Source organism: Pelobates fuscus, chromosome 5 (genome assembly GCF_036172605.1).
Source record: "Pelobates fuscus isolate aPelFus1 chromosome 5, aPelFus1.pri, whole genome shotgun sequence".
NCBI lineage: Eukaryota > Metazoa > Chordata > Amphibia > Anura > Pelobatidae > Pelobates > Pelobates fuscus.
In genome coordinates, this window is record NC_086321.1 from 3,351,305 (window position 1) to 3,377,004 (window position 25,700).

At 49.6% G+C, this 25,700-nt stretch overlaps 1 protein-coding gene across 1 annotated transcript in view; it reads right to left on the minus strand.

Annotated features, from left to right (window-relative positions):
- LOC134610516 (long-chain-fatty-acid--CoA ligase ACSBG2-like) overlaps window positions 1-2,733 on the minus strand; it is a 63,396-nt gene extending 60,663 nt beyond the window's left edge. The window contains exon 1 of the mRNA XM_063453482.1: window positions 2,694-2,733. The gene's annotated coding sequence lies outside the window, so the exon portion shown is untranslated. The remainder of the gene's footprint in view (window positions 1-2,693) is intronic.
- Window positions 2,734-25,700: the final 22,967 nt, after the last annotated feature.

Here is a 25,700-nt window from a genome sequence, read left to right on the forward strand (position 1 = left end):
ACGGCGGTTGTGGAGTCTGCGGTGGTTGTGGTGTCGTCTGCAGTGCTTGGAGTCCTCAGGAAGCGCTAGGAGCATCCGTCAACGGAAGGTGTCCGTTACACTTACCGAGGGCTCCAAGCACTTCTCCAGACACCATAAGTACTGCAGACCCCACGAACCGCCGCAGCTTGGGGACTCGCCATCTCCTACCCACCCTGGACCTACGACAAGGCTCCAGGTTCCAGTGGGTGAACCTCTCTTCCTCCAGAGAGCGAAGCAGGAACAAGCTCTTAAAAGAGCTTAGTGATTATCCAAGGGAGTATGAAGAGCATAGCAATTCCTTGTAGCAGTTTCCCCCAATAAGAGACAAGACTCTAGATTGATGGTAAATCAGGAACAGGAAGTTTAATGGCACACACTGGTCTTTTATACAAGTTTTACAGCAAAAGTGATGCCCAGGTGGACCTAGTTGGGCACCGAATACAAAACATACAAGCCAATAAAGAGGTTTACATTCAAACACTCCCCTACGGTGTACACAATCCCTCCCCTCTGCCTGTGATACAATTAAAGAAGACAACGGACTAACAATTACCTCTGAACAGAAAAAACATAAATTTCTACAAACCCCAAAAAGTACCCCAAAATACAACATATCCCCTGATAGCCCCGATCTCTGAGAACAACATATCCAAAAATCACCCAGATCGGTTGAGGGGTTCAGGAATTTCCTGGAATTCTTATTTTTGCCCCACAGTGCACATGGTCCCATGCCCAAAACAGTTCCATACACTCGACGACAAAACACTGCTGGACAATTTAAGATGGCCGCCGCCACATGTTTGAATCTGTTCCAGTTAAAAGTCCAAGGGGCAGAAACAGTACTTTTAAACACGGGTTATCACAGGGTCCATAGTCCCAGGGTAGGAAGCTGGCAAGCAGGCCCCTCCAAAAACTCATGGCAAACTCACAGTTTGTCACAGCTACCATTTTGTCTCCTGAACACAGGCAGCGGTACTTGTTCAAACGGCTGGAACCAATTCCAAATACTCCAACTCGCGAACCTCGTTGAAATTGTACCACCGACTGCTCCTCTCACATGTTAGGAGAGTTCTTTTCGGGGGGGGAAAAGACTCATTCGTATGAGGGGAGCATTCACTCCCTATGAGCCAGGGGGATCATTGGGTTTTATTCACACAGGAACTCCCGAAAGTGGACCGGCCGTTGTCTTTCTCCCTGGAACGGTTTGGGGCTACAACCTTGTGGCCAGCCGGTTAGAACTTTACCCCAATGGTGATTCCCTTCTACCGAACAGATCTGAGCGCTTTTTGAACAAATTGGGCGCTCAGATCCAGGCTATTTGAGGATAGAATACATGTTGGATTCCTGTGTAATTTAAATGTGGTTTTGTTTTTTTTGTATATTGTATGGTTCCCTGTAACAAATATTGGAGTTACCAGTCTGACTCCACTATCTCCCAGATACAGGGACACCTGGGAGGGGTTTGTGTTATTTTGTATGGAGACCCCATGCTGGGGGTCTGTAAATTCTGTGTACTGTGCCTGAATAAACCAGATATACTCCTAGCATTAAATCTCGACTAATGTATAGGTGGAAAGGCTATAATACTCTGCTCTGCTCTAATCACTGAAGACTGTGCTGACAGATACTGTAAAGGTCAAGGTCTATGCACTCTCTCACATGGCATTTCAAATAGCCCTGGTTCTGGCACAGCCTCAGCCAGTTCCCAACTCCCCACTATGCGCTCATCTTGCCCTACCTCCCAGCAACTTATTCTGCATCCACTTTTACACACTGTCCTTTCCCCAGTAGGGCCCTACAGAGTTTGGGTTGATAACACATATCACCCTCAGGCACATACTGGGATAACAACCTACCTCAGTCAGTATCAAGTAATACATTTGCAGCAATGTTATCGGATACCCCCACATCTACTAAACCCTTTATAGTGCCCCACAGACAAGAGCCATACCACATAGAAATCATAGGAAAATGTAGAAAATAAAAAACTCAAATTACACCCTCCAAACGGACCAATTTATAACAAATTAGCCACACCCAACTTTAGCTTCCAGCAATGTCCTCCCCTGGGGGCCAGAGCTCAGGACTCCCCGCTAGACACTCCCGGTATAGGGGTTATATTAGTGTGCTCTCCTGTCTGCTAGACACTCCTGGTTACCCGAGCCACCCCCCCCCCCCTGGCTAGACACTCCCGGTATAGGGGTTACCCGAGCCCCCCCTGGCTAGACACTCCCGGTATAGGGGTTACCCGAGCCCCCCCCCCCCCCCAGCTAGACACTCCCGGTATAGGGGTTACCTGAGAGCCCCCCCGGCGAGACACTCCTGGTATAGGGGTTACCCGAGCCCCCCCTCCCCCAGCTAGACACTCCTGGTATAGGGGTTACCCGAGCCCCACCTCCCCCAGCTAGACACTCCTGGTATAGGGGTTACCCGAGCCCCCCCTGGCTAGACACTCCTGGTATAGGGGTTACCCGAGCCCCCCCTGGCTAGACACTCCTGGTATAAGGGTTACCTGAGCCCCCCCCGCTAGACACTCCAGGTGCAAGGGTTACCTGAGCCCCCCACCCTGGCTAGACACTCCAGGTATAAGGGTTACCCAAGCCCCTCTGCTAGACAGTACCGGTATAGGGGTTACCTGAGTCCTCCCTAGACACTCCTGGTATAGGGGTTACCTGAGCGTATGTTTCCCAGCTCCTGACTCTGTGTACACAGTGCTACAGACCTTCCAAGCTTTCTTACAAGGGCCGGCCTCAGACAGGTGGCCTTAATAAGGAGCCATCCCCTCCCACTTTGAGAGAGACAGATGGGGATATCCCAACCATTGGCCAGCAATCTGTAAGGCTCACACTCAGCCCACCCTCAGCCAGCCAATATTACCCATTATACAGGATCCACCACCCTCAGCCAGCCATAAAACCCCATTCTAAAGGACCACCACCCTCAGCCAGCCAATACTTCCTATTTTACTGAATCTACTACCCTCAGCCAGTCAATATTATCCATGCCACTGGATCCACTACAACCATGCTCAGCCAGCCAATGCTTACCATTCTACTGGATCCACAACTGCCACCCTCAGCCAGCCAATACACTGTGGGCTGGGATTACGTGTGACTGAGTTTGCTGTTGGGAGTTGTGGAACTGTCTGTCTGTGTGTGTCGGATACATCTTGATTACACCTATGTCTAAGTCGCCCTGTGCCCATTATTGGTGGAGTGTGTGTATTGTTATATATTAGTGTGCTCTCCTGTCTGCGGATGCGCTCTACCAGCTAGGTGGATTTAACTGTGGAGCCTAGGCTGCGCCACCTGTTTATAACCATTATGAGCACTACCTGAAAAGCAAGGCTTGTTAATATGCGTATTGTATTGTTAAAGGACCACTATAGGCACCCAGACCACTTCAACTCAATGAAGTGGTCTGAGTGCCAAGTCCATCTAGGGTTACCCCGCAGCTGTAAACATAGCAGAGAAACTGCTATGTTTACCTATGGGTTTACCCGAGCCCCTCCCCCGGCTAGACACTCCTGGCATAGGGGTTACCCGAGCCCCTCCCCCGGCTAGACACTCCTGGCATAGGGGTTACCCGAGCCCCTCCCCCGGCTAGACACTCCTGGCATAGCGGTTACCCGAGCCCCTCCCCCGGCTAGACACTCCTGGCATAGGGGTTACCCGAGCCCCTCCCCCGGCTAGACACTCCTGGCATAGGGGTTACCCGAGCCCCTCCCCCAGCTAGACACTCCTGGCATAGGGGTTACCCGAGCCCCTCCCCCGGCTAGATACTCCTGGCATAGGGGTTACCCGAGCCCCTCCCCCGGCTAGACACTCCTGGCATAGGGGTTACCCGAGCCCCTCCCCCGGCTAGACACTCCTGGCATAGGGGTTACCTGAGCCCCTCCCCCGGCTAGACACTCCTGGCATAGGGGTTATCCGAGCCCCTCCCCCGGCTAGACACTCCTGACATAGGGGTTACCCGAGCCCCTCCCCCGGCTAGACACTCCTGACATAGGGGTTACCCGAGTCCCCCCTGCTAGACACTCCTGGCATAGGAGTTACCTGTGCTCCACCTGGCTAGACACTCCTGGCATAGGAGTTACCTGTGCTCCACCTGGCTAGACACTCCTGGCATAGGAGTTACCTGTGCTCCACCTGGCTAGACACTCCTGGTATAGGGGTTACCCGAGCCCCCACCCTGACTAGACACTCCTTGTATAGGAGTTACCTGTGCCCCCCTGGCTAGACACTCCAGGTATAAGGGTTACCTGAGCCCCCCCGCTAGACACTCCAGGTGCAAGGGTTACCTGAGCCCCCCACCCTGGCTAGACACTCCACGTATAAGGGTTACCCAAGCCCCTCTGCTAGACAGTACCGGTATAGGGGTTACCTGAGTCCTCCCTAGACACTCCTGGTATAGGGGTTACCTGAGCGTATGTTTCCCAGCTCCTGACTCTGTGTACACAGTGCTACAGACCTTCCAAGCTTTCTTACAAGGGCCGGCCTCAGACAGGTGGCCTTAATAAGGAGCCATCCCCTCCCACTTTGAGAGAGACAGATGGGGATATCCCAACCATTGGCCAGCAATCTGTAAGGCTCACACTCAGCCCACCCTCAGTCAGCCAATATTACCCATTATACAGGATCCACCACCCTCAGCCAGCCATAAAACCCCATTCTAAAGGACCACCACCCTCAGCCAGCCAATACTTCCTATTTTACTGAATCTACTACCCTCAGCCAGTCAATATTATCCATTCCACTGGATCCACTACAACCATGCTCAGCCAGCCAATGCTTACCATTCTACTGGATCCACAACTGCCACCCTCAGCCAGCCAATACACTGTGGGCTGGGATTACGTGTGACTGAGTTTGCTGTTGGGAGTTGTGGAACTGTCTGTCTGTGTATGTCGGATACATCTTGATTACACCTATGTCTAAGTCTCCCTGTGCCCATTATTGGTGGAGTGTGTGTATTGTTATATATTAGTGTGCTCTCCTGTCTGCGGATGCGCTCTACCAGCTAGGTGGATTTAACTGTGGAGCCTGGGCTGCGCCACCTGTTTATAACCATTATGAGCACTACCTGAAAAGCAAGGCTTGTTAATATGTGTATTGTATTGTTAAAGGACCACTATAGGCACCTAGAGCACTTCAGCTCAATGAAGTGGTCTGGGTGCCAGGTCCATCTAGGGTTACCCCGCAGCTGTAAACATAGCAGAGAAACTGCTATGTTTACCTATGGGTTTACCCGAGCCCCCCCCTGGCTAGACACTCCTGGTGTAGGGGTTACCCGAGCCCCCCCGGCTAGACACTCCTAGGATAGTAGTTACCCGAGCCCCTCCGGCTAGACACTCCTAGGATAGGGGTTACCCGAGCCCCTCCCCGGGCTAGACACTCCTGGTGTAGGGGTTACCCGAGCCCCCCCGGCTAGACACTCCTAGGATAGGGGTTACCCGAGCCCCCCTGGCTAGACACTCTTAGGATAGGGGTTACCCGAGCCCTTCCCCCAGCTAGACACTCCTGGCATAGGGGTTACCCGAGCCCCTCCCCCGGCTAGACACTCCTGGCATAGGGGTTACCCGAGTCCCCCCTGCTAGACACTCCTGGCATAGGGGTTACCCGAGTCCCCCCTGCTAGACACTCCTGGCATAGGGGTTACCCGAGTCCCCCCTGCTAGACACTCCTGGCATAGGGGTTACCCGAGTCCCCCCTGCTAGACACTCCTGGCATAGGAGTTACCTGTGCTCCCCCTGGCTAGACACTCCTGGTATAGGGGTTACCCGAGCCCCCACCCTGACTAGACACTCCTTGTATAGGAGTTACCTGTGCCCCCCTGGCTAGACACACCAGGTACAAGGGTTACCTGAGCACCCCACCCTGGCTAGACACTCCTGGTATAAGGGTTACCCAAGTCCCTCTGCTAGACACTACCAGTATAGGGGTTACCCGAGTCCCCCGCTAGACACTCCTGGTATAGGGGTTACCCAAGTCCCTCTGCTAGACACTACCAGAATAGGGGTTACCTGAGTCCCCCGCTAGACACTCCTGGTATAAGGGTTACCCAAGCCCCTCTGCTAGACACTACCAGTATAGGGGTTACCGGAGTCCCCCGCTAGACACTCCTGGTATAGGGGTTACCTGAGCGTATGTTTCCCAGCTCCTGACTCTGTATACACAGTGCAACAGACCATCCAAGCTTTCTTACAAGGGCTGGCCTCAGACAGATGGCCTTAATAAGGAGCCCTCCCCACCCACTTTGAGAGAGACAGATGGGGATATCCCAACCATTGGCCAGCAATCTGTAAGGCTCACACTCAGCCCACCCTCAGTCAGCCAATATTACCCATTATACCGGATCCACCACCCTCAGCCAGCCATAAAACCCCATTCTAAAGGACCACCACCCTCAGCCAGCCAATACTTTCTATTTTTCTGAATCTACTACCCTCAGCCAGCCAATATTATCCATTCCACTGAATCCACTACCATCATGCTCAGCCAGCCAATGCTTACCATTCTACTGAATCCACAACTGCCACCCTCAGCCAGCCAATACACTGTGGTCTGGGATTACGTGTGACTGAGTTTGCTGTTGGGAGTTGTGGAACTGTCTGACTGTGTGTGTCGGATACATCTTGATTACACCTATGTCTAAGTCGCCGTGTGCCCATTATTGGTGGAGTGTGTGTATTGTTATATATTAGTGTGCTCTCCTGTCTGCGGATGCTCTCTACCAGCTAGGTGGAGCCTGGGCTGCGCCACCTGTTTATAACAATTATGAGCACTACCTGAAAAGCAAGGCTTGTTAATATGCGTATTGTATTGTTAAAGGACCACTATAGGCACCCAGACCACTTCAACTCAATGAAGTGGTCTGAGTGCCAAGTCCATCTAGGGTTAACCCTGCAGCTGTAAACATAGCAGTTTCAGAGAAACTTCTATGTTTACAATTGGGTTAATCCAGCCTCTAGTGGTCGACTCATTGGCAGCCGCTAGAGGCGCTTCCGCGCTTCTCACTGTGATTTTCACAGTGAGAAGACGCCAGCGTCCATACGAATGCATTGCATGCGCATTCAGCCGATGACGTCGGAAGGAGGAGGAGAGTCCCCAGCGCCGAGGGAACCTGGCGCTGGAGAAAGGTAAGATTTTAACCCCTTCCTCCCCCTTCAGCACGGCGCGAGGGGGGGACCTATTAATACTATAGAGCCAGGAAAACGAGTTTGTTTTCCTGGCACTAAAGTGGTCCTTTAATGTCAGTTGTTTTCAGTGCCAATATGATTTCCCATATGGTTTAGTCACAGGTATTGGAATGAGTGTCACCATAAGTTTAATGTAATGCGATGGCTAGAGTAAAGATAAAGTACTGGGTCTGGTCCTTTTGGGGTCTGTGTGTCCTGTCTGGATTATGATTTCCAGGATGAGTAATGTGGCGAAACCAGCTTCGCCACTGTGAACTGGAGAGGCCTGGTTGCTAGCCTCCTGCCCGCTGACTATGGCCCCTGGACATATTGCACTTTAAAAACTATAATTGGGCATGTAATAATTTATGTTGCTGCTACTGGCCCTTTAAAATCAGCGATGGACATTTTGGGACTACTGTCCCTTTAAGACTGTGAAGCATATTCTATTGTACTGCCTGTATATTGTATATGTATTCATGTGTTAAGTTTAACCTGGGTGATATGTATGCAGCATTCATCTGATTGTTCGGTAGAATCACTCCATTCATTATATTGAGTGAAACTACCGAACAACCAGACCACCCAGGAATAAGTGTGCTTCCAATTACAGTTTGCAACAATGTTGCAAACAGGTAATTGGCAATCCATGTAATGTATTCTTTGTCCTCTGGGTGGCCGCCATTCGGGAAACAAACACGTGGCGGCGGCCATCTTAAACTACCGAACAGCGGTGTTTTGCCGTCGAGTGTCTGGAACTGAAATCGGACACTTGACTAGGCAAACACCGCTGAGACCTCCATACTCCCAGAAATTCGTATAGAAACTACCGAATGACCCGCCGTTCGGTAGAAAGAAACATACGAACTAGGGGATTCATGCGAATCCCCCTTAGTCTCTATAACCCAAGTAATTTGTCTGTTTCATTCACTTGTTTGTGACCGACCGCAGGGCCAAAATGCATGGAACTGTTTTCGGATACTTTACCCATGCGGTCGGTCAAATCTTTGGAACTTCATATCTCCCGAACCATTCATCCGAATGACCTGATTCTTGGATATGTTGTCCCCCTGAATAAGGGCTATCAAGGTTTTGGAGGTGTAGCATATGTATTTGGGGTACATCCAGGAATTGGGGAAAAGGGTGTACGGTATAATTTATGTTAAGTGCTAATCTAAGGGGAGGAAATGTGTGGGAGGTACATCCATGTGATTGGTTAAATTCATCCTCCCCCTGGGAGTGTCCTGTATGTACTTGTTTGTAATAAAAGCCAGACTGGGTGTCCCAGTCCAGAGTCTTGCTTAACCCTCAAAGCGATGTGTCGTCTCGGTCTTTGGGGGAATGGGATTGTATGCTGACTGCCAAGAGTGTAAGCCGATGTCTGCTTTTCTTGTTCAGCTGTTCCAGTGTTCGTGTGGTTCCAGTCGGGAGAATGGTGTTTGCAGTAGCTGCCTGTGCATCTGGAAAGGGGATTATCGCCTAAACTGGGTTTTATCCTCTTGTAAGTGAAACGGTCCGTTACAAGTTAAGTAAAAGCTAGGCCTGAGATTCACAGGTGGCTTTGTGTTGTAGTTGGAGACCGTGTTGGGTGAGCACGATACCTGCCTGGAAGGAGAGAGCTGCAGCCTAGTCCGGTGAAAGAGGTCCTCAGAGACCCCAGTCAAGCCTTGGCGACGACGGGATCTGAAATGTTCCAGAGTCCCTGGTAGCAGAGAGGACGCTGACCTGGCATAGATACTCAGTCCGAGTACAGCTCCCCATTTTTATTGATCCACCACCCTCAGCCAGCCAATACTCCCATTCTACCTAAACCACTCCAATGTCACTCAGCCAGCTAATGAACTTTTTATGCCTGAGAAACTCCCATTCACCCACCCACATACAGACCTGTTTTAATCTTTAACCACTGTCACCACTCTCAGCCATCCCATGAGCGTCATTCTTAAACATCATACTCTAACTCAATCCAATCAATACACTTTGTTTAGTCCAAATCCACTCTGCTTACTCCCAACCTCACTGGGTATTCCTTTTCCTAAGACAAACACCCACATTTCCAGATGAATGGGTCTACTGCGAGTCTGCAGCCCCTCTCCTGTCTGAACAGCGAACCCAGGGGATATTCTGTGATTTCCTAATCCGGCACCCTCTTACATATCTCGTCTTTAAAGGGTTACTCCGCCCACACAATCCCTACAAAACGCTGCAGTGGTTATAGTGCCATGAGAACCATGACCCAGTTCCATGATTAGCAGCCATGTGCCCTCTTGTGGCTGCAAGGGTCGTCTCCCCACTCTCAGCTTCTAGCCAGGAATGCTAGTTTCACCTTGGCAGCATAGTGAGGCGTTTCAAACAAAACGCTGCTCACACAGACTCCAGGCACCATCACCACTTCAAATCACTGAGATTGGAGATTTACCTTTAAAAGAATTGGGCAACATTGATGGCAAGTGAAGATACATGTTTTCCTAATACTATAGTATTGGATTACGCATTTAGCTTGAGCCCATCTCCCCCTCTCCACTTACCTTAACTCCCCCGCCAGCACTTATAGTGGCTGTGAATGAAGACTGTGACGGTCCCCAGCCAGTACCTTGCAGGGAGAGGAGAGCAGCGTCCTCCCTCCCCAGGGTGAGCTACAGGGGGCAAGGACAGTCGGTCCTGCTACCAAACAGCAGTGTGTTTTACTGGGAGAGGAGAGCCTCGTCCTTCCTCCCCAGCGGCAGAGCGAAGTGCAGGGAGTGGAGAGCCTCGTCTCCCCTCCCCAGCGGCAGTATCCCTTGCAGGGAGAGGAGCGCCCCGTCTCCCTTCCCCAGTGGCAGAGTGTCCTACAGGGAGCAGAGACAGTTGGTCTCTCTCCCCAATGGCAGGACAATATATTGGGAGTGGAGGCAGTCGGTCTCCCTCTCCAACAGCAGAGAGAGTGTCAGGGAGAGGAGCCTGTTACCCCTTCTCCCCAGCGGCAGTGTCTTATGCTGCAGATGGGACCGTGGTCTCTGTGCCCAAACTACAGGGAGTAGGGACAGTCGGTCCTGCTCCCCAGCGGCAGTGTGTTCTACTGGGAGAGGAGAGCCTTGTCCTCCCTCCCCAGCGGCAGCTTATCCCACCAAGGATACTGAGCTCCCGGACGATACAGATGGAACCGTGGTCTCTGTACCTGACCCACAGGGATGCTGGACGGTCTGTCCAGATCCCAGCCAAGCCCCAACCAGGCTACTCCAGCTGCAGCCCTGGCACCAGGGCAGAGTACCGCTGGTCTCTGCCTACAAAGCAACCCACCGGTTGGGAGTACCAGCACCCAACTCAGCTCTAGTGCCCTCACGGGACAGCCTCCTGCCTCAAGACTATGGCCCCTCTCATCAGCCCATGCTAGACTTAACCCCATGGCGATTTTGTTCTGTTTGTGGGATCTGAGCGCTGTTCGGATATATTGAGCGCTCTGATCCAAGCGGTATAGTGAGGGTTAATACCGATTTGGGGATTCACCTTTACAAGGGAACAGCAACTTATGAACGCTCTAACCCACCGAACGGGAAACATACAAACTCCTCCTCTCCTGGAACAGGCACAAGTAATACTCCAAAGTAGCAATCCCCTCAATCACGAGACCAAGCTCCGTATTGAGGGTAAAACAGGATTATGCTTTATTGAGGGCTACTTGCCCGGTATTTATGCAGGTCTACCACCTGGTGGAAACTCCCCTTGGGGACCAGATGGAAGACTGGGACAAGAATAGTACATTAGCCAATCACAGTGGCTCAGGCATAAACACTCCCCTTTAGATGAGCAAAACCCTCCTCTCTAATCTGGAGATAATTGGGAAGAAATTCAATTATCTCAATGGAAAGAGGCAAAACGCCATTTTACATGGGACAATAAAAATACATAAAAATCAATAACTGGGAAACTACCGAATGCATTCAATACATTTATCCCCAGACAGCCTAGATCTGAGCGCACATTATTACCAAATGGCACTCAGATCCACTACACACAGTCCAATCGCCATGGAGTCAAAGTCTTTCATACTGCTCTTTTGGTATACGAATGGCTCCATGGGATGGCTGTCTGGGTTAAGTCCATTCATGTAATAAAAGTCCAGAACGGACCGGAGTTCGTATGCTAGATGACAAAGGGAGGTCGGCGGCTTCAGCGGTGTTCAGGAGAAAAAGTGTCCGTTTTGGGTTCCAGGAAATCGTCGACGAACACAGCTGTTTATTCGTGCGTCCAAAATGGCCGCCGCCTCATGGTCGGCATACGAACGACGACCACCCAGCATACGGTTGTCAATTATGAGGTGTCTGCGGTTAACCACAATGTTCTAATGAGGCCAAGAGGTTAACCAGCAGCACACTTCTCTTCTGGGTGGCCGGCCGTTCGGTAGTTTGTTCGGGAGTTTTAGGAAATAAACAAACGGGGGAGTACGGGTAGGCAATTACACAAATACACACACGAACCAAACAGGATAGCAGTATAGTTCCAAGACAGAGGGATCTGTCACACAAGCTATCTGGGGATAGGTTGAATGTGGGGGTTCTGTTCAGTGTAATGGGAATTATGTATTTTTGTGTATTTTTACTGTTGTTGTGAATAGAGCTATTTTCTGTATGCTGGAGATAATTGGCTAATCACACCAAAGCCATGCTTGCAGGCGGTCACAAAGGGTCTTCAACTAACGTTTGACCCACTGGACCAATTTGTATGATTTTGACGTGTGTTTGTATTTGGAGTATGCTGATTCTGAAAATTTAAGTTTTATGTGAATGTGATGTATACTTTTAAAGTTATGAATATTGTGTAAAACTGTGTATTTTCCTGCCTGTGATAATTATGTTAGCCCATTGTGTTCAGTAATTATATCACAGACAGAGGGGAGGATTCTGCTGGAATGAATGGGCGTGTTTTACTGTGTATTACGTATTGATTGGATGTTCCACAAAACCCTGTGGGAGGTACTAATGTGTAAGAATGTGTATTTAGGAACAATAAACCCACAGCTCTGGCTGTTTACTGCTTGATCCTCAACATGGAGCTTTGTCTCGTTCTTGGGGGGATTTACTGTATGCTGTTAGAGACTGATTGCCAGGCGTGTAAGCCGGTTGGGTGCTTTTCCTGTTCAGCTGCTAGCAGCTATTCATGAGGTTCCAGTTCGGGAGTTTGGGAGCTTGGTGTTCCGCGGTAGCTGTGCCTGTGTCTCTGGAAGGGTAGATCTTTTAAACGGCGGTTTAACCCCTTTTATGCCTGGGGGTGCCATTACAGTGCCAGTAAAGGGGGTGGTGTGACAATGAAGGGACACAGTGACAGTAAAGGGGACATTGTGACAACGAAGGGACACAGTGACAGTAAAGGGGGCAGTGCGGCAATGAAGGGACACAGTGACAGTAAAGGGGCAGTATGACAATGAAGGGACACAGTGACAGTAAGGGGTAGGTGTGACAATGAAGGGGCACAGTGACAGTAAAGGGGGGCAGTGTGACAATGAAGGGACATTGTGACAGTAAAGGGAACGGAGTGACAACGAAGGGACACAGTGACAGGAAAAGGGGAAGTGTGGTATTGCAGGGACACAGTGACAGTAAAGGGGGTGGTGTGACAACGAAGGGACACAGTGACAGTAAATTGGGCACAATAATTAGACTGGAATTAGGGAAGGTGTTGCTTGTGGCTAAGGCAGATGGCGCCTGTTGCACTCAGGGCTTGCCTGGCTACTCATGAGGCTCACAAGGCATAACTCTAATGGCAAACAGAAAGACACGAGCAAATCCTGAAACAACAGAGAAAGACGCAGAGCCGCGCTTATTAAGACTGAACCCAAATTAATAGATATGGGTGTGGCGAAAATAACCTCGCCACTGGGTTTTGGAGGGGCATGTTTGCCAGCTTTTTACCTCAGGATTATTGTCCATATGCTAAAACGTTGTTTCCACCCAGTAAAAAGGCTTGTTCGTGCCTTTGTGGTTCGGTAAATGAAACTTACCGAATAAACTACCGAACCGCCGGACCACACACAAGTGGAGTGTGCAGCCAATTTACCTCCCAGGCTTGTGGTTAACCGCAAGCTAATTGACGAACGGCTGGGTGGTCGCCGTTCGTATAGTCGTATAGCCATCTTGTTTGGTCGAACGCGGTCAGCTGTGTTTTGCCGTCGAGCTACTGGAACTAAAATCGGACACGCAACGGCACGAACACCGATGAACCTGTAGCGGAGAGCTGATATTCCACAGCTATTCTCCACTTAAGATCCCAGTGAGGCTCAGGAACAAGTATTATAGCTCCGAAGAATAGTAATTCCAGCAGGCAAAATAATCTAACAATATCCCAACAGCACTCCCGATAACTGGATGACACACAGCATCAGGAGCAGAACTGAACTTTTAAGACATTCTCCCATGCAAGGGAGGGATTTGCAATCATTAGGACATTAACCAATACAGTAACAGTTAACTCCCACACATCTCCTCCCATCAGAGTGACTCATAATCCCCTTAACTGTACTGTACATTTACCCCAAACCTGGATGTACCCCTAAACTAGTACATAGCATAAATCTTAGGGTACCGCCAGGTAGCCCTGATCTGGGTGAAGGATATATCCAAAATTCACCCAGATCGGACCAGGGGTTCGGGAGTTAGATGGAGGGTGAAGTTTGACCGACCGCACACGAGGTGGTATCCGAAAAGGGTTCCATGTGTTTGGGCCCTGCGGTCGGTCTCCGTTCGGCAGTAAAAACATATAGCAATCCTTGCCATCCATACTTAAATTCACATGTATTAGAGTTCCCTTGTTCGGTACTTTGTTTCTACCGAATGGGGGTTCGTTAGGTCTCTCCGTTCGGTAGTTACGGAGCTCTGGAGGTCTCAGTGGTGTTCGGTTGTTTGAGTGTCCGATTTGAGTTCCAGACACTCGACGAACAAACACCGCTGAGATTTTTATGCGTAAGACCTACGACAGTGGGTGAACCTCCAGTGGGTGAACCTCTCTACCTTCAGAGAGCGAAGCAGGAACAAGTGATTATAGCCAGGGGAGTATACAGCATATAACAATCCCCAGTGTAGATGCAGCCTTTTCCCCCACACGGGGAGCCTTTTACCCTCAACTATGTTGAGGGTAAAACAGGAATTTAGCACTCTGAGGGTTTATTGTGTCTTATATACAGGTTTTCCCACAAGGTTACCACTCACGTGGACCTTGTGGAACACAGGATACAAAGCTACAGAAACCAATCAGGACAGTCTTGTACATTTAGACACTCCCAGATAATGCACACAAACCCTCCCCTCTGCTTGGGAGATAATTAAATAAGATACTGTATTAACTCAATTATCCCCAAGCAGAAAAAACACATTTTACACAAAACACAGAAAACATCCCAAAACACCACATATCCCCATAAATCATACATCCCTGGATCGCCCTGATCTGGGTGAACATGTCCAAAAATCACCCAGATCAGAGCAGGGGTTCAGGAAATTCCTGGAAGTCCTATTTGACCGACCGCAAGCATGGCTTTCATGCCCAAAATAGTTCCAGGGATTTAGGCTGTGCGGCCGGTCTAGATCACATAGTTCAAATGCAGTTCGAATGCATGAATGGGAGTCGTTCGTGCAAATAGCCAATGTTAAAGTGGCGTTCGCGTTGTCGAACACCGTTCGACTCCTGCCGAAGTGTCAAAGTTTCAAAGAAGGTAAGGTTCTGTAGCGGAATGTATTAAGCCTGTCCTGCAACATTCCTATGTGACTGTATTCGTTTTATTGTATTCGTGTATATCTGTATAATTTCGTATGTGGGTTCGGTAGTTTCATGGGAATGAAACTACCGAACCATCAGACCACCCCAGTGAGAAGTGTGCGCCTCGTTAGGCGTTCACACTTCTCACAAACCGCAGTTAAATGTGTAATTGTTAATGCCTGGGTGGCCGCTGTTCGGTATACGAACCACGTGGGGCGGCAGGTCCAGAGTGGATAGGGGACAGCGAGACCCCAGCCAGCTGTGGCGGTTCATGGGGTCTACAGTGCTTATGGTGTCAAGTGGAGCACTTGGAGCCCTCAGGAAGCACTAGGAGCATCCATCAACGGAGGTACCCAGTCAGGGTGCCAGATGATCCGTTACAATGGACAAATAAAAAATTAGGCCCATTAGCTAATGGCCTGCTGTTCAGAGAGTCGTTGGTCACTGAACTCAAGAAGCATTGTAACGGAGTGCAATATTAAAATCCACGATCTCCGCTGGTATTAAGGGTAAATCCACAGTCAGCGCTGAAAAGTAAGGCAATAGCCCAAATCCCCCAGTAACCGGACGAAACACAGTTCTGGGAGTCAACTGAGGTCTTTATTCGCAGGCTTCCATATTTATACCATTCCCCATGCAAGGGGTTTCCAGACAGACTTAGCAGGGGTAATACAGTAGGGGACTACATGGGGGACTTAACATTCTAGACATGTCTCCCATCAGGCACTGCTGCACGAGAGGGATACTCCCACTGGAATACACCGTTAAGGGGATTATCCCTCCGTGCAGTAAAACTGACAATTCACATTAAAATCCATAACTTCCATATAATTCACTCTTTTTGCACGAATGGACAGTCGGTAGATAGCTGGGGTCTGGGGTTATATTTCGTGAGAATACCGCTCCGATCCCAGCTAAAACTACCAAACGGCGCACGAAATAAACGTAACCATCGAGTTCGGTTTAAAACTACCGAACACCGATGGGAAACATAATGTGATACGGGCGGAACTCCCGACCGCTCTGGAAGTCCAGCGGTGTTCGTGTCGTCGAGTAGCCATTTTCAGTTCCAGGCACTCGACGACCAAACACAGCTGAAGAGACAAAGGATCCAAGATGGCCGACCGCCGCGTGGTCGGTAGTCGAACGACGGCCACCTAGGAAAGCCTTTAATTACCGATTGCAACATTGTTGCAATCCGTTAACAAGCGCCACACATCCCTTAATGTGTGGTCTATCGGGGGGCCCATATTCGTTTCACGAACAGCCCGGATAGTCGCTGTTCGTGAAACGGAGTACTTGAATGCTAGTGGCTTACGGCGGCTAGCATACGAATTACAATGGCCACATAAGACACAGCAAAATACATACATAACATAGCATAAAATACAGACAACCTTTTGACATGTAAAGCCCAGTGTTCCAGAAGTGGCTAGGTTTGCCACAATGCTCCCCCAGAACCAAGCCGGCATACACAGTCTGATCCCAACGGATCGGCTTGGGGATGTCCGGGAGAGTACTCACAGATCACTTTTCAAGTTCAGTTTGTCTAGATAACCCGTCGGCGTTACCGTTTTGCTTCCCTGGGCGGTAGTGGATTGTAAAGTCAAACGGCTGCAGCGCCAAACTCCAGAGCAGCAGCCCGGGCATTGTCTCCAGCCACACGGTTTAGCCACACCAACGGGTTGTGATCTGTGAGCAGCGAAAAAGGTTGTCCATACAAATACGGCTGCAACTTTTTGAGAGCCCACACCACGGCCAGGCATTCTTTCTCAATGGCGGCGTAGCTTACTTCGCGTGGCAATAATTTTCGGCTCAAGTAAGCTACTGGGTGTTCCCCGCCATCCGCTCCAACTTGGCTCAGCACTGCCCCCAATCCAAACATCGAAGCGTCTGTGTGAACAAGAAATCTTTTAGTTGGATCAGGAGCAGCGAGTACTGGAGCATTAGTTAGAGCCGTTTTAAGTTGGTTAAATGCCTGATCAAACTCTGGGGCCCAGGTAACCTGTCAGGGAAGGTTCTTACATGTCAAGTCAGTCAAGGCTTTGGCTAGGGCACTATAATTGGGTACGAATTTTCTGTAGTACCCCGCCGTACCCAGAAACGCCAGTACTTGGGTCTTGGTCCTAGGGGTGGGCCATTTGGCAACAGCTTAAATTTTAGCCGGTTCGGGTTTCTGTTGCCCGCTCCCCACCCAGTGACCTAAATACTGCACCTCTGCCATCCCGATATGGCACTTACTAGGTTTCAGGGTCAGCCCTGCCTCCCCTATACGGTCAATAACTGCTCCTATATGTTGTAGGTGTTCTGCCCAGGTCTGGCTATATATGGCAATATCGTCCAGGTATGCACATGCATATTCCTGGAACCCATCCAGTAGCCGATCTACCATCCTTTGAAAGGTTGCCGGGGCGTTTTTCATCCCGAAAGGCATGACCCGGAATTGGTACAGGCCAAACGGGGTGACAAACGCCGACTTGGGGATGGCATCATCAGCTAACGGAATTTGCCAGTATCCCTTACATAAATCTATGGTAGTGAGATACTGACCCCTAGCCATTTTATCTAGCAACACATCTATCCGGGGCATCGGATAGGCATCAGACCCCGTTTTGTCATTTAGCCTCCGGTAGTTGACACAAAAGCGTGTCGTGCCGTCCTTCTTAGGTACCAGCACTACCGGCAATGACCAGGGGCTGTCTGAAGGTTCGATAACCCCTAGTTGCAACATCTCTTCAATCTCAGTTCTCATATGTGCCTTGACTGCTTCAGGGACACGATATGGGGTCTGCCGCATAGGTAGCTGTCCCGGGGTTTCAACTCGGTGAGTGGCTAGCGGAGTGTACCCAGGCAAATTGGAGAAGATAGCCCCTTTAGCTATGATCAACTCTTGTACCTGGGCACGCTCCTGAGGGCTTAGCCGCTCCCCCAGCTGAACTCTGTTCCTCTGGTTCTAATAGGTCAGGTAGTGGCAGATTCTCCTGATCCTCTGAGGCGGAGGCGCATATTGCCGCCGCCACGTCCTCTATCCTCTCATGGTAGGTGTAACGGATCACCTGGCACCCCGACTTAGTACCTCCGTTAATGGATGCTCCTAGTGCTTCCTGAGGACTCCAAGCACTCTGGCAGACACCACAATCACCGAATCCGAGAAATCTTTTAATTCTCCCAAGCGTATGAATGCTGTAGACCATTGAATAGGAACCATACGAATAGGCTTGTACTCCTAGCAGTCAACTGGAACACCATGCAATAAATCCTTCCCCCCAATAATGAGACGACACATCACTTTGAGGGTAAAACAGGAACTCTGGACTGTCTCATCCAGCCTGGCTTTTATTACAATAATACACATACAGGCCACACCCAGGGGGAGGCATAAAATAACCAATCACATACATGGTTCAGCCCACACATCCCCTCCCCTCAGATAACATTAAACTCAATTATCCGGTACACTTTTTCAGCCAAGTTCTGGATGTACCCCAAAACCCGGGGGTACACCTTTAAATCCAGCATCGCTGGATAGCCCTTATTCAGGGGGACAACATATCCAAAAATCAGGTAATTCGGATGAATGGTTCATGAGATATGGGGTTCCAAAGATTTGACCGACCGCATGGGTAAAGTATCCGAAAACAGTTCCATGCATTTTGGCCCTGCGGTCGGTCACAAACAAGGGAATGAAAACAGGCGAATTGCCTGTGTTATAGAGCCTGGAGAGGGTTTGAATGAATTCCCTTGTTTATGGGGCTCTTTCTACCGAACGGCGGGTCATTCGGTAGTTTCCATACGAATTTCTGGAAGTATGGAGGTCTCAGCGGTGTTTGCCTAGTCAAGTGTCCGATTTTAGGTTCAGACACTCGACGGCAAAACACCGCTGTTCGGTAGTTTAAGATGGCCGCCGCCACGTGTTTGTTTCCCGAATGGCGGCCACCCAGAGGACAAAGACCACACTGCACTGATTGCCAATTACCTGTTTGCAACATTGTTGCAAACGGTAATTGGAGGCACACTCATTCCTGGGTGGTCTGGTTGTTCGGTAGTTTCACTCAATATACTGAATGGAGTGATTCTACCGAACAATCAGATGAATGTTGCATACAAATCACCCAGGATACACTTAACACATCTATAAATACATATATAATATTACAGGCAGTACACTCGAATATGCTTCACAGTCTTAAAGGGACAGTAGTCCCAAAAGTCCCAATATGTCCATAGATGCTGTTAAAAGGGCCAGTAGCAGCAATATACAGTACAATATGCCCCAAATAACCCAGGGGCCATAGTCAGTAGGTAGGAGGCTAGCAAACAGGCTTCTCCAGGGCCCAGTGGCGAGGTTGGTTTCGCCACAGTAGGGTTTGAGCATGTTCACATGGAGCATGCGTCTCTTCCCTACCCCTGAGCAGGGGCCAATCACATAGGTGGTGTCACATCGCTGCTCTACCACCTGGTATGGGCCTTGCCAGATGGCCTGCAGCTTGTCTGTGCGGACAGGTTTCAAAATTAAAACTTTCTGTCCCACTTGAAAGCTACGGTCTCTGGCTCCCCTATCGTACCAGCGGCGCTGGCGTTGTTGAGCCGCCTGGAGGTTGGTGCGTACAGCCTGGGTTAATGCCTCCAGTCGGTCCCTGAACTCCAGCACGTAAGATACAATGGGGTTACCATCTGGCTACTCTCTCCTTCCCAATGCTCTCTAATAAGGTTTAACGGTCCTTGCACCCTTCTCCCAAATAGCAATTAGAAGGGGGAAAAACCTGTCGACTCTTGGGGTACCTCTCTATAGGCGAAAAGCAGATGGGGTAGGTAGCGCTCCCAGTCTTTATGAGTCTCTCCAAATGTACGGAGCATCTGCTTTAGGGTACCGTTAAACCTCTCACAAAAACCATTGGACTGGGGGTGGTAGGCAGAGTTTACTATCGGCTTAATGCCACATACCCTCCACAGTTGTTGGGTGACCTCTGCGGTGAACTGGGTGCCCCTCTCAGATATTATCTCTTGGGGAAACCCTACCCAGGAAAATATTTTTTATTAAGGCTTTGGCTACCATCTCCGCGTGAATGTTGGAGAGGGCGACGGCCTCGGGGTACCGGGTGGCGTGGTCCACCACAGTTAAGATATATCTCTTCCCTGAGGGACTGGGCTTGGGTAGAGGCCCTTCTATATCCACTGCTACCCTGCTAAAGGGTTCTTCAATAATGGGTAGAGGACATCATTTAGCTTTGTGGTGGTCACCTCGTTTGCCCACTCACTGGCACACATCACAGGAGGTACAATATTGCCGTACATCTTTAGAGATCCCGGGCCAGAAAAAGGCGTGGGTTAATCTGTATCCGGTGCGTGTCATTCCCAGATGCCCAGACAGTGGAATGTCATGAGCTATCCTAAGAAGCTCCTGCCTATACTTTTGGGGTACTACCAACTGTTTGGTTGTCACTGTGACTGACCCCCCTACTCCCCTTTCCGCTATGCGATATAATAGCCCTTTCTCCCAGGTGTACCGCTCCCCCTCTAACCCGGCCTGATCTGTGTTCACTCTATCCCGATATACCTGCAGTGTGGGGTCGGATTTTACCTCTGCCTCAAATTGGGTGGGGGTATCCCAGGTCATACGTGTCAAGGGGGTGTCATGGTCTCTTACCTGAGCGTCGGTGTGTGCTGGTGGGGCCGTGGTGCGTGCCTGCTGCCGGGTGGTTACTGGATGGGCCTCCTGATGTGGAGCCTGGGGTACAAAAGCAGAGGTCATCTGACCCAAGTCATTCCCTAGTACAACATCTGCCGGTAAGTTCTGCATCAGGCCCACCTCTACCATGCCCTCCCCCGCACCCCAATCCAAATGAATTTTAGCAGTGGGTAATCGGTACACTGCTCCCCCTGCCACTCGTACTGCCACTGGTCAGTGCCCTGGTTAGTCCAGCAACCCACCCACGAAGCACAAACAGCAGTACCTCCCACCCACAATAAATGTTTACTCCACCTGGATAAAGTAGCAGCTTGTCCAGGTCCAGGTTCCTCACCACGGCTGTGCGGGGAGCTGGTAGACTGCCTTGGTGGGTTGCTGAGTGGGCAGAGACCAGCGGTACTCTGCCCTTGTGCCAGCGCTACCACTGTAGTAGCCTGATTGGAGCCTGGTTGTGGGAGGGGGAGACCGACCGTCTCCCCTCTGGGTACACAGCTCTGTGGCTGGGGGAGAGGACCGATGACGGCAATGACGGCATTCTGGTGGTGGACACAGCATGCGTTGATTGGCGTGCTGTCGGGCTGACCCCGGGTGCCGATGCATGCTGTCTGACTGTGCCACTAGCTTCTTGCGACGACCTCCCCCTGCTTCCAACTCATCTCCTCCTCCTCTCTGTCTCCCCATCTGAACTTTCATCCTGTTCTTCTTCTTGCCGAGCGGGCACCCACGTGACATCCATGGACGCATCGTCATCATCAACCGCTTCACTTGTATCTGACAACTCAGCAAAGGAAGCAGCAGCGGGTACAACATCATCATCATCACACCGTACGTCCATGTGTGTAATGCTGCCTGCCTGAGACATATCCCTGTTATCTACATCCTCTGGCAATAATGGTTGCGCATCACTCATTTCTTCAAACGGATGTGTGAATAACTTGTAACGGACCGTTTCAGCAGACAAGGGGTAAAAATCGTTTAGTCGATAATCCCCTTTTCAAAGACAGGCACAGCTACTGTAAAAGCACCAAAAACTCACGAATTGGATACAAGGGAATGCACCAAACTCCCGAACTGCATACAAGGGAATAAGATAGCACTCCAAACTCCCGAACTGGAACCTCACGAATAGCTGCTAGCAAACAGGAAAAGCTCCCAAGCGGCTTACACTCCTGGCAGTCAGTCCCTATCAGCATACAGTGAATCCCCCCAAGAACGAGACAAGGCTCCGTGTTGAGGGTCAAGCAGTGGTCTGTTTATTGAGGGCTACCTGCCCCTGTATTTATGCAGGTCTCCCACCTGGTGGACACTCCCCTAGGGGACCAGATGGAAGACTGTAACAACGGACAGACAAGTACCAATTACAGACATACAGCAGTAAAACATCCCCACAATGCATCCTGGCTTCCTCCCCTCTGCCCTGGAGAAGCAATTCAATTATCTCCCAGGACAAAGGAAAAACTCCATTACACACGTGGGGACACAAAGACAGAATATCACTTTAAATACATAAAGACACATTTTATACATAAAACACAGACATGTAACATATCCCCAGATAGCTCAGGTCTGAGTGCACATTATTAGGTGAATGGCACTCAGACCACACGAATACAGTTTAATTGCCATGGAGCCAAAGTCTTTAATTACACTAATATGCTCCATGGCATGGCTATCTGGGTTAAAACATTCACCTATACAAACTACCGAATTTACATGTATTCAGTTAAATCCGTACGAATTAGAACCAGGGGCTGGAGGTTCAGCGGTGCCTGCACGTAAAAGTTTCCGGGTTTGGTGCATGAAAGCCGGGCAGAAAAGCGCTGGCTGCCCGGGGAGCTTCAGAACACCGCCACCTAGTGGCCGCTAAGTGTAACAGCGGCCACCCAGTAACAATCAATTAAGCTGCGGTTAACCGCAGCTTCAGGGAGGTAAATTGGCAGCACACTCCAGCTTCTGGGTGGCCAATTAACGGCGCTGGCCGGCTTCCCACGGCTCTGGGGAGGTTGTAAACAGGCTGTTTGTTCGGTAGATAGAATCTACCGAACGGCTGTGCAGAATGGGAGAAATAAATCCTTCTGCACAGTAAAATTAACCCTTTAGCTGCCGGTCCATAATCCAAAGGCAGCAGGCGGGCGACCAGGCTCCTCCAATGCAATGTGGCAAGATTGGTCTTGTCACATAACTCCTCTGACATACCAAGTAAAGCGGCTGTGGTGCTAGTTTTGGTGGTGGCGGCAGGCGGGTGAGTGGTATCTTGAGAGGTGCCTAAAGCTAAGCTGGAGGAGGATGGTGCGTCAAGGATCCGAGCGGAAGCTGTAGAAGATTGGGTGTCCTGTGTCCTGTGAACTTTTCAAGTTCAGGGTACGTGGCCTCTGAAAACTGGGCATTATTCTAGGGCCAAAGGGAATCACAGCACCACGACCACGATGGCCCCTGCGGGGTGGCCTGCCTCTGCCTGTCATTTTTTTTAGGATTAGTGGTACTATGCGTACAAGCTACTGTGAGACCAGATATGAGTGGCACTGTGCAGTGGCAGAGGTTGGCAGAGTACACGCTGTAGGCCTGACACACCCGCTTGATGACAACTAACTGCTATTCAATCTATAACAGTGAAAAAAGTTTTTTCTTTGTAAAGGCACGCTATAGAGACACCAGATATGAGTGGTAAAGTACACTTGCAGAGGTTGGCAGAGCACACGCTGAAGGCCTGACACCCGCTTTAAGGACACTGACTGCTATTAGCTTACAGTGAAAAACAGTTTTTCTTTGTAAAGGCACGCTATAGAGACACCAGATATGAGTGGCAAAGTACATTTGCTGAGGTTGGCAGAGTACACGCTGAAGGCCTGACACCCAGACGCTTGCAGACAACTAACTGCTATTAGCTTACAGTGAAAAACTTTTTTGTTTTTAAAGGCACGCTATAGTCACACCAGATATGAGTGGCAAAGTGGACTGGCAGAGGTTGGCAGAGTACACGCTGAAGGTCTGACACCCGCTTTAAGGACACTGACTGCTATTAGCTTACAGTGAAAAACGTTTTTTGTTTTTAAAGACACGCTATAGTCACACCAGATATGAGTGGAAAATGCACTTGCCGAGGTTGGCAGAGTACACGCTAAAGGCCTGACACACAGACGCTTGCAGACAACTAACTGCTATTAGCTTACAGTGAAAAACTTTTTTTCTTTGTAAAGGCATGCTATAGAGACACCAGATATGAGTGGCAAAGTACACTTGCAGAGGTTGGAAGAGCACACGCTGAAGGCCTGACACCCGCTTTAAGGACACTGACTGCTATTAGCTTACAGTGAAAAACTGTTTTTGTTTTTAAAGGCATGCTATAGTCACACCAGATATGAGTGGCAAAGTGCACTTGCTGAGGTTGGCAGAGTACACGCTGAAGGCCTGACACCCAGACGCTTGCAGACAACTAACTGCTATTAGCTTACAGTGAAAAACTGTTTTTCTTTGTAAAGGCACGCTATCGAGACACCAGATATGAGTGGCAAAGTACACTTGCTGAGGTTGGCAGAGTACACGCTGAAGGCCTGACACCCAGACGCTTGCAGACAACTAACTGATATTAGCTTACAGTGAAAAACTTTTTTTGTTTTTAAAGGCATGCTATAGTCACACAAGATATGAGTGGCAAAGTGGACTGGCAGAGGTTGGCAGAGTACACGCTGAAGGTCTGACACCCGCTTTAAGGACACTGACTGCTATTAGTTTACAGTGAAAAACTTTTTTGTTTTTAAAGGCACGCTATAGTCACACCAGATATGAGTGGCAAAGTACACTTGCAGAGGTTGGAAGAGCACACGCTGAAGGCCTGACACCCGCTTTAAGGACACTGACTGCTATTAGCTTACAGTGAAAAACTTTTTTTGTTTTTAAAGGCATGCTATAGTCACACCAGATATGAGTGGCAAAGTGCACTTGCTGAGGTTGGCAGAGTACACGCTGAAGGCCTGACACCCAGACGCTTGCAGACAACTAACTGCTATTAGCTTACAGTGAAAAACTGTTTTTCTTTGTAAAGGCACGCTATCGAGACACCAGATATGAGTGGCAAAGTACACTTGCTGAGGTTGGCAGAGTACACGCTGAAGGCCTGACACCCAGACGCTTGCAGACAACTAACTGATATTAGCTTACAGTGAAAAACTTTTTTTGTTTTTAAAGGCATGCTATAGTCACACAAGTTATGAGTGGCAAAGTGGACTGGCAGAGGTTGGCAGAGTACATGCTGAAGGTCTGACACCCGCTTTAAGGACACTGACTGCTATGAGCTTACAGTGAAAAACGTTTTTTGTTTTTAAAGGCACGCTATAGTCACACCAGATATGAGTGGCAAAGTGCACTTGCTGAGGTTGGCAGAGTACACGCTGAAGGCCTGACACCCAGACACTTGCAGACAACTAACTGCTATTAGCTTACAGTGAAAAACTGTTTTTCTTTGTAAAGGCACGCTATCGAGACACCAGATATGAGTGGCAAAGTACACTTGCTGAGGTTGGCAGAGTACACGCTGAAGGCCTGACACCCAGACGCTTGCAGACAACTAACTGATATTAGCTTACAGTGAAAAACTTTTTTTGTTTTTAAAGGCATGCTATAGTCACACAAGATATGAGTGGCAAAGTGGACTGGCAGAGGTTGGCAGAGTACACGCTGAAGGTCTGACACCCGCTTTAAGGACACTGACTGCTATTAGTTTACAGTGAAAAACTTTTTTGTTTTTAAAGGCACGCTATAGTCACACCAGATATGAGTGGCAAAGTGCACTTGCTGAGGTTGGCAGAGTACACGCTGAAGGCCTGACACCCAGATGCTTGCAGACAACTAACTGCTATTAGCTTACAGTGAAAAACTTTTTTTCTTTGTAAAGGCACGCTATAGAGACACCAGATACAAGTGGCAAAGTACACTTGCTGAGGTTGGCAGAGTACACGCTGAAGGCCTAACACCCAGACGCTTGCAGACAACTAACTGCTATTAGCTTACAGTGAAAAACTTTTTTTGTTTTTAAAGGCACGCTATAGTCACACCAGATATGAGTGGCAAAGTGGACTGGCAGAGGTT